General features: G+C 37.8%; 1 pseudogene; it reads left to right on the top strand.

Annotated features, from left to right (window-relative positions):
* Positions 1 to 6,617: 6,617 nt before the first annotated feature.
* Positions 6,618 to 7,055, top strand: LOC102826302 (annotated as a pseudogene).
* Positions 7,056 to 8,141: the final 1,086 nt, after the last annotated feature.

Here is an 8,141-nt window from a genome sequence, read left to right as displayed (position 1 = left end):
TACACTTCCACTCGAACCGCCATCTTGATTGTTCTCCAAGACAGGTAGCTTTTTGAAGAGAAAATAATGCAGGAGAAAAATGTTTACATGGTCTCTTTTGAACTAATAATTTGGAAAGTACTTGGAAATTAATGGGACAAGGAATATGTTATATAAAAATGGATATTGTTCTTAATAATTTGGATAACATGGATGTTGCTGTTAATAATTTGAGTAAGATTAGAAACATATATATAATAGACTGGATTAAGATTGCTTTTCAGATGTTACATTTGTATATGATTTAATTACAGTTACATAGGTATATTTACTATCTAGTGCTATCTTAACAGAAATACCATATAAAGTCATTTGAACTGCAATGTTGGTGGTTCAAGCTGACCAGCTGCTCCTTGGAAACCCTATACAGGGTCATTGTGGGTCGGAATCAACTTGACGGCAATTAACAACAACAAAAACCCTAAGTGGAGGGCTTTAACAAACAGAAATTTATTGTCTTAACAGCCTAGGAGGCTGGAAGTCCAAATTCAGAGTGTCGGATCTAGAAGAAGACTTTCTTTCTTGGTTACACAGAAATGTCCTTGCTTCCTCTCAGTATCTATCGTCCCAGCATGCCTTGGAGGTCTCTCTGTGCCTGTGAGCATCACAGTGTAGGGTCCCTGTCTAAAGAATGCACTCCACTCCTGCTCCTCATTTCTTGGTGGTAATAGTGCCCCCTCTTTCTGCTCACTTCTCTCTCCTTTTAACCTTGTAAGATAAAAGATGTTGTGGGTTACACTCCTCGTAGACTCTCTTTACATAGCATCAGGATTAAGATGAGATTAAGGGTATTGTTTGTTGTTGTTGTCAAATGCTGTCGAGTCACTTCCAACCCATAGCAACCCTGTACAGGGTTTCCAAAGAGCAGCTGGTGAGCTTGAACCACTGACCTTGCAGTTCAAATGACTTTGTAGTCTGGCGCATTAATCCACAGCAGACTACCATTAATACTTTTATTAGTTTAACATATTCAGTTACATCATAAGGGATCATCACATAGCTGCCATTTTGCATTATTACCCAATTGCCAAACTGCTGAGAATCATGGTCCAGGCAAATTGATACATACTTTAGGGGAACACAAATCAACCTATGATTATAGACAATGTATTATATAGAATTATGAATTTTAACACAGTAAACTATTACTGCCAATAATAAGAATAATAGGAAAGAGAAGAAAAAAACTTGATGGGCAAGGAGGAGAAGAAAGTATGGAAAAGAAGGACGATGAGGAAGACAATGGCAACAAAGAATGAAAAGTGATCAAGAAGTTGGGTTAAGATGTTAAAAATACCTTAATAAAACAGTCTGAAATATGAATTTCTCTTTTTACCATAGATGCAATCTTCAAATAAATAAAAATTCATCTTTCCTTCTAGTGAGGTTTTAGATTTTTTTTACTTTCTGGGATGATGTCTAGGAAATAATCCCTTTGATTCAAATTCATTAAAAAATCAGAGGTAAAAAGGAGTATCTCCTGAGAAAATGTGTTGTGAGAATTTTTCCAGATTATAAGAGAGGTGATATCAATTTTAGAATATTTGTGGATATAATTATTTGCATATTTCCTTTCTCTAAATATAACTTCATATTTAAATTTTATGTTTTATGGCCACTGACTATAGTTAAAATCATACTTCAGACATATTGTCAGGCGGGACCAGTCGCTGGAGAAGGATATCATGTTTGGTAAGGTGGAAGGTCAGAGAAGAAAAGGAAGATGCCCCGTGAGATGGATTGGCAAAATGGCAGCATCAATGGGCTCAAGCATGGCAACAGTTGTGAGGTTGGCCCAGGACCTGGCAGTGTTTCTTTCTGTTGTACATAGGGTCGCTATGAGTCAGTACGGACTCAATGGCACCTACCAAAAACAAGAACAAATGTTTCATAAGCAATATTTTATTGTGTTTTAAGTGATAATTTGCATAGCAATTTAGGTTCTATTTAACAATTGTTATACAACTTGTTCCATGACATTGGTTACATTATAATATGCCAACATTCCTGTTATTTCCATTTTTTTTTTTTTTTTTTGGTGTTGTTTCCATTGACCTAGCTTCTTAGTGTCTCATCTTTGTTTAGAGTAAACGTTGACTGTTTGGTCTTATCTAGTTGATTATTTAAGGGATCATAGTATTCAGGGATGGTATTATTTAATTCATAAACTACTCTATTATTTGGATGAAAAGTGACCACCTGGAGTGACTTCAGTTCCAAGTTTAAAGGAAGAAGTACAGCCAGATGCTCCTTGTAAGCCACAATGGCTAAACTTCGTATCTCATAATTCAGACATATTATCAGGAGGGGACCAGTTCCAGGAGAAGGATATCATGCTTGGTAAAGTGGAGGGTCAGAGAAAAACAGGAAGCCCTCCAATGAGATGGACTGGCAAAATGGCAGCAACAATGGACTCAAGTAATGACTGTGAGATGGTGTGGAACCTGGCATTATTTTGTTCTGTTGTCCATAAGGTAGTTATGAGTCAGTACCAATAAAATGGCACCTAACAACAACAACAAGTATGATTCAAGGGGTCCTGGTGTGGCTTTGTAGGATAATGCACTAGACTGCATGCTCAGTTTGAACCACAAGGCTGATGGTTCACACTCACCAGTCTCTCTTCAGAAACCCTATCCAATACTGCATGAGTTGGAATTGCCTTAATGGCACATAACCACAACAAAGCATGATTTCCTGTTGTGGCTCTGTAGGATAAGCGCTGGACTGCAAAGTCAGTTTGAACCACAAGGTTGGCAGTTCAAACCCAACAGCCACTCCTCAGAAACCCTATGCAGGGTCACTATGAGTCTGGCACTTAACTACAATAACCACCATATGATTTCTTCCAGTTTCTGCCCCAGCTATTGGATCTTTGATCTAGAAAATTCTGTAATTGTAATATAAATATCCTTGTGTCATAAAATAGTTACACACTGGAGGGGGGAGAAGCGAATACAGTGAATAGAGGATAGAAAGCTGACAGCAGGTCCCCATGAAATGGAGTCAGCAAGGGAAAATTAAAAGTGCATGTGGGTGCTAGAAAGAAGGACACTAGAGAGGTACTTGTCCATGTGAACTTGGTTTAGTTGTGTGTCCCTGTGTTTTCTAGATAAATAAGCAAAATACAGGCTCTCCAGCATCATTTAGTTAGAAAAAAAATTCACCCACCACATAAAATACTTATTTATTTTGACATGAATTTCCCAGAGAGGCCATTTGCATGAATCTCATTTATGAGCTAATCATTCAATCATGTCTTTCCTAGTCTGCCTGGATGAGCACAGCTGAAACATGGGAACTGATGTGCCACTCAAAACAAGAACTGATAATAAGAAACCACTGTGTGAGATCCTTTTATGGTTTGGTCATGCTACAAAGACCAGCAGAGGTTGATTTTTTTTTCTTCATTTCTAAGTTAACATCTTACTTTCCTTGCCAGCACATTTTTTGTGAGTCTTAGTTCACAGTTCCCTGTATCTGCCAACATTTGGCTGCATTGGATAAATATATTGTTCTCTCTGCTCTTTATTTTCTTTTCTACTTTCTTATTTCTAGACAAAAATGCTGTTTTATTTTTCTTCAGAAAAAAAAGTTACTAATGGATTGCCTCTATGTTGATTCAAAGATGTGTGCTAAACATTTTACACTCAAAATTGAAAAAATTACGTACATTTGTTTTGAAAAAGTGAGTTTCATATCAAAATATTTTATAGATTTCTTGTTTCTTGAGTGGTATTGGTAGTATATATGTAAAGCATGAAAAATCTATGTATGCATGTATGTATTATGTGTCTCTCTATCATCAATCATATTTTATCATAATCTTTGTTTCTCACTTATTAAAAAGGTAGATCGATAAGTACCATGACGTAGATCTTAACTAATGGTGACTTTATACAGAGCAGAAAGAAATATTGCCCAGTCTTAAATTTTCCAAAGTGTAACCAAAGTGCTCAAGTCTATCACTGTGGCTACTCTGCCAAAGCACAGTATTCAGGGTCACCCATGCCCTCACTAACTCTCTGTTTCATCAAACCTGACATCCTTCCCCAGTGATTTATATCTCATAATGACTAGCCAAAGAAAGCTAGTTGACAGTGTTCCTTGCTATCCATGGATTTTTATTGCTAACTTTTGGAAGTAGGTAATCATACATTTTGGTAGTCTTTCTTTGCCTGTCTTTAATGGAAGATCCACTAAAACCTTCAACCACGCTCCTGTTGGCATTTTAAATAACAGATGCATAGGTTCTAGTATCACAGCCACAAAAAAAACCATGACCATGACAATATAATAAAATGGCATGGGGTGTGTGTGGACTTTCTATCTATTGGCCCATAAATGTTGTTGCTGTTAGGCGTTTCTAGTAGTTTCCATCTCATAGTGATCCTTTGCATAACAAAATGGCACTGTCTAGGCCTGTGACATCCTCACAATTGTTACACTGAGACCATCATTGCTGCCATTGTATCAAATGATCTTTATGGGGGTCTTGCTCTTTTTTGCTGATCCTCTGTTTGACCAAATATTATGTCCTTCTCCACAGACTGGTCCCTACTAATAACATGTCTGAAGTGTAAGATATAAAATTTCAAAATCCTGACTTCTAAGGCACATTTTGATTCTACTTCTAATGCAGGTTTGTCTGTCCTGGCAGTCTTTATATCACAAGTTGTGATGAGGCTGCCTCCAATCCTGACTCCATGATCTTCTTTATATAATCCATCTTCTCAGATTATTTGCTCATCATACAGATTGAATGAGTATGGTGAAATAATATAACCCTGGGACACACCTTTCCTGATTTTAAACAATTCAGTGTTTCCTTTTCCTGTTTAAACAACTGTTTCTTGGTCAATGTAGATGTATGGATATTGTGATATTACAGACAGCATTATTCTTCAAGATAGACATTGAAATGTTCTCTTTGATGATGAATGTGAAACTATTCCTCTTCAGCTGATTATTCACGGCATAATAATCAATGTAATTATCATATTTATAGTGGTAAAAGCCAGTCCATTTCAGCTCACTAATGTCTTTGTTGTTAGGTGTCATTGAATTGGTAGCAACTCATAGCGGCCCTATACACAACAGAATGAAATACTGCCTGTACCTGGGCCAACTTCACAATCATTGCTATGCCTGAGATCAGTGCTGCTGCCACTGTGTTAATCCATCTCACTGTGGTCTTCCTTCTTTACTTCAGCCCTCCATTTTACCAAACATGATAACCCTTTCCAGGGACTTGTCATTCCATACAATGTTTCTGAAGTATGAGCGATGAAGTCTAGCCATCCTGGCTTCCAGGGAGCATTCTAGTTGTGCTTCTTCCCACACAGATTGGTTTGTTCTTTTGGCAGTCCTGCTATTTTTAATATTCTCCTTGAACATCATAAGTCAAATGCATTGATTCTATCATGGTCTTCCTTATTCACTATCCAACTTTCACATGCATATGAGGTTACTGAAAATACCATGGCTTGGATCATGTACACCTTTGTCCTTAAAACTGACATCTTTTCTCTTGAAATCTTTGAAAAAATTTGTGCAGCAAATTTGCTCAATGTAATACTTCATTTGTTTTCTGGACTGTTGTTTCCATGACTGTTGATGGTTGATATGAGCAAAATTAAGTCTTTGATAATTACAATACTTTCTCTATTTATTGTGGTGTCATTTATTGGTCCAGTGATGAATATTTTCATTTTCATTTCTTTACATTGAGGTACAACTCATGTCAAAGGCTTTGATCTTCATCAGTAAATATTGCTTTCAGCAAGCAAGGTTGTATACTCTGCATATCACAGGTCATTAAATGAGTCTTCCTTATATCCTTTTACCACATTTTTCTTCATATAATCTAGCTTCTTGGTTTATTTGCTCAGCATAACAACTGAATAAGTATGATGATATGGGGCTTTTCCAACATTTCTTTCCACAAATGTAGTCAATTTTATTTCTGTGTATTGCATCCGGTGTGGTCCATGTGTAGAGTTGTCTTTTATGTTGTTTAAAAACGATATTTGCAAAAAAGAAGTCTTGCAAAATTCTGTCATGTGATCTCCAACATGATTTTTATCACCAAAGCCATATTTTCCAACCATTGATTCTTCCTCTCTGTTTCCAACTTTAGCATTTCAGTTGCCAGTAATTCTTAATACATCTTGATTCCACGTTTGATTACATTAAGACTAAAGCTGTTGATAAAATTCTTCAATTTCATCTTCATTGGCTTTAATGGTTGGTGTGAAAATTTGGATAATAGTATTATTAACTGGTCTTCTTTGTAAACATATGGATAGTATTCTATCACAGACAGTGTTGTACTTCAAGACCAATTTCTATATGTTGTTTTTGATGATGAATGTGATGCCATTCCTCCTCAAATTGTCATTCCCGGCATAGTAAACCAGGTGATTGTCAGATTCAAAAGGGCCAGTGCCTGTATAGGGTTTCCAAGGAGTGGCTAGTGGGTTTGAACTGCAGATATTGCAGTTCAAAAATATCTGATGGTGGCAGAGGCTGAAGCAATACGGAGGGAACGGGAGTGATCCAAGAATGCTGCCAGCACCATGAACCTTCTCAACACGCCTAAGAGTGAGATGACCCCAGAGGAGCTGCAGAAGAGGGAAGAGGAGGAGATTAACACACGGCCCCTGTCGGAGCTCACGCAGTCAGTCAAGAACAACACCCAAGTGCTCATCAACTGTCACAACAACAAGAAGCAGCTGGGCTGCCTCAAAGCTTTCGACAGGCACTGCAACATGGTGATTGAGAATGGGAAAGAGATGTGGACTGAAGTCCCCAAGAGTGGCAAGGACAAGAAGAAGTCCAAGTCCGTCAACAAGGACTGCTACATCTCCAAGATGTTCCTACGTGGGGATGGAGTCATTGTGGTCCTGCAGAACCCACTCATCGCCAGCAAGAAGGGGCCCAAAGCCACCTCCCACCACCCCGTGAAGACCTGCCCTGTGTTGGGAATAATAAAGTCTCTGTGTTGTTTTTTGTAAAAAATATCTGATGGCCCAGTGCATTATTTTTCAGCGCTATTTGAAACCCACTCACTGTGGTTCGCAGTCTAGTTCTGAACAGCAGCTCCTCAGAACCCCTGTACAGGGTCACTATAAGTAAGAATCAACTTGATGGTACTAAACAGCAACACCAAAGTGGTATTTGTGGATAACATTTTATTTCTATTTCTATAATGTTAATTATATTTAATAGTTGGTGTTGCTTTAATTCAATCTCCATTGAAATAGCCTAGATGGGCAAAATATTTCAAGAGGAATAAAACTTTCTGAGGGACCAAGTTAAAACTTGAACCATATCATCATCAACCCCTATAAAATTGTAGTGTCTTAAATGATCTAATGTCTCTTTTAGTCAATTGTGGTGGTTGTTTTTATGCTACACTGAGCCAGTTCCAACTCATAGTAACCCTGTTTAGGGATTTGAAGGCTGTAAATCTTTATGGGAACATAAAGCCTCAACTTCCTCCTGCAGAGCAACTGGTAGACTTGAACTGGGGACCTTGTGATTAGCTGGCTAGCTTGTAAACCAGTACACTATCAGGGTTCCTACCAGACAACATTTTTGTCCTGTTGAGTCTGGGTAAGAGAAGGTGAGATAAGACATTGACAGGATGACATGATTAATCAGTGAATGTTAAAAGAGTGAATTATAATTACAAAAACTTGACACTCTAAAAAGGGTATAAAATAAACTATTTCAGAAGCAGGAGAGAGGATCTCACTACCATTAAAGACAAAGAACCAGAAGTGGAGTATGTCCTTTAGACCCTGAGATTACTGCACACTGAAGCTTCTTGACCCAGTAACAGAAGGCTCTGACACAGAGGAATGTCATAGGAATTGGAGCAGCCGCACCAAGAGTCAAAGCATAAGACCGAACAGTGGACTTCTGTACTTATTCTATAGTATTATTTTAGAACATACAGCACAAGTAAAGGTGAATGACTCTGGACAGAAGCCTTTCTTGCAAAGTGGGGTGCCTCTAGACACTTAATTGGGGGATCTAGATTTCCTGACCTAATGATATAAACCTTTTGGATGAGGCTAGTAGTAAAATAGCATTAG

The sequence above is a fragment of the Chrysochloris asiatica genome, unplaced genomic scaffold, assembly GCF_000296735.1.
Source record: "Chrysochloris asiatica unplaced genomic scaffold, ChrAsi1.0 scaffold00016, whole genome shotgun sequence".
In the NCBI taxonomy this organism is placed as follows: domain Eukaryota; kingdom Metazoa; phylum Chordata; class Mammalia; order Afrosoricida; family Chrysochloridae; genus Chrysochloris; species Chrysochloris asiatica.
This window is presented reverse-complemented; position numbering and strand designations above follow the sequence as displayed.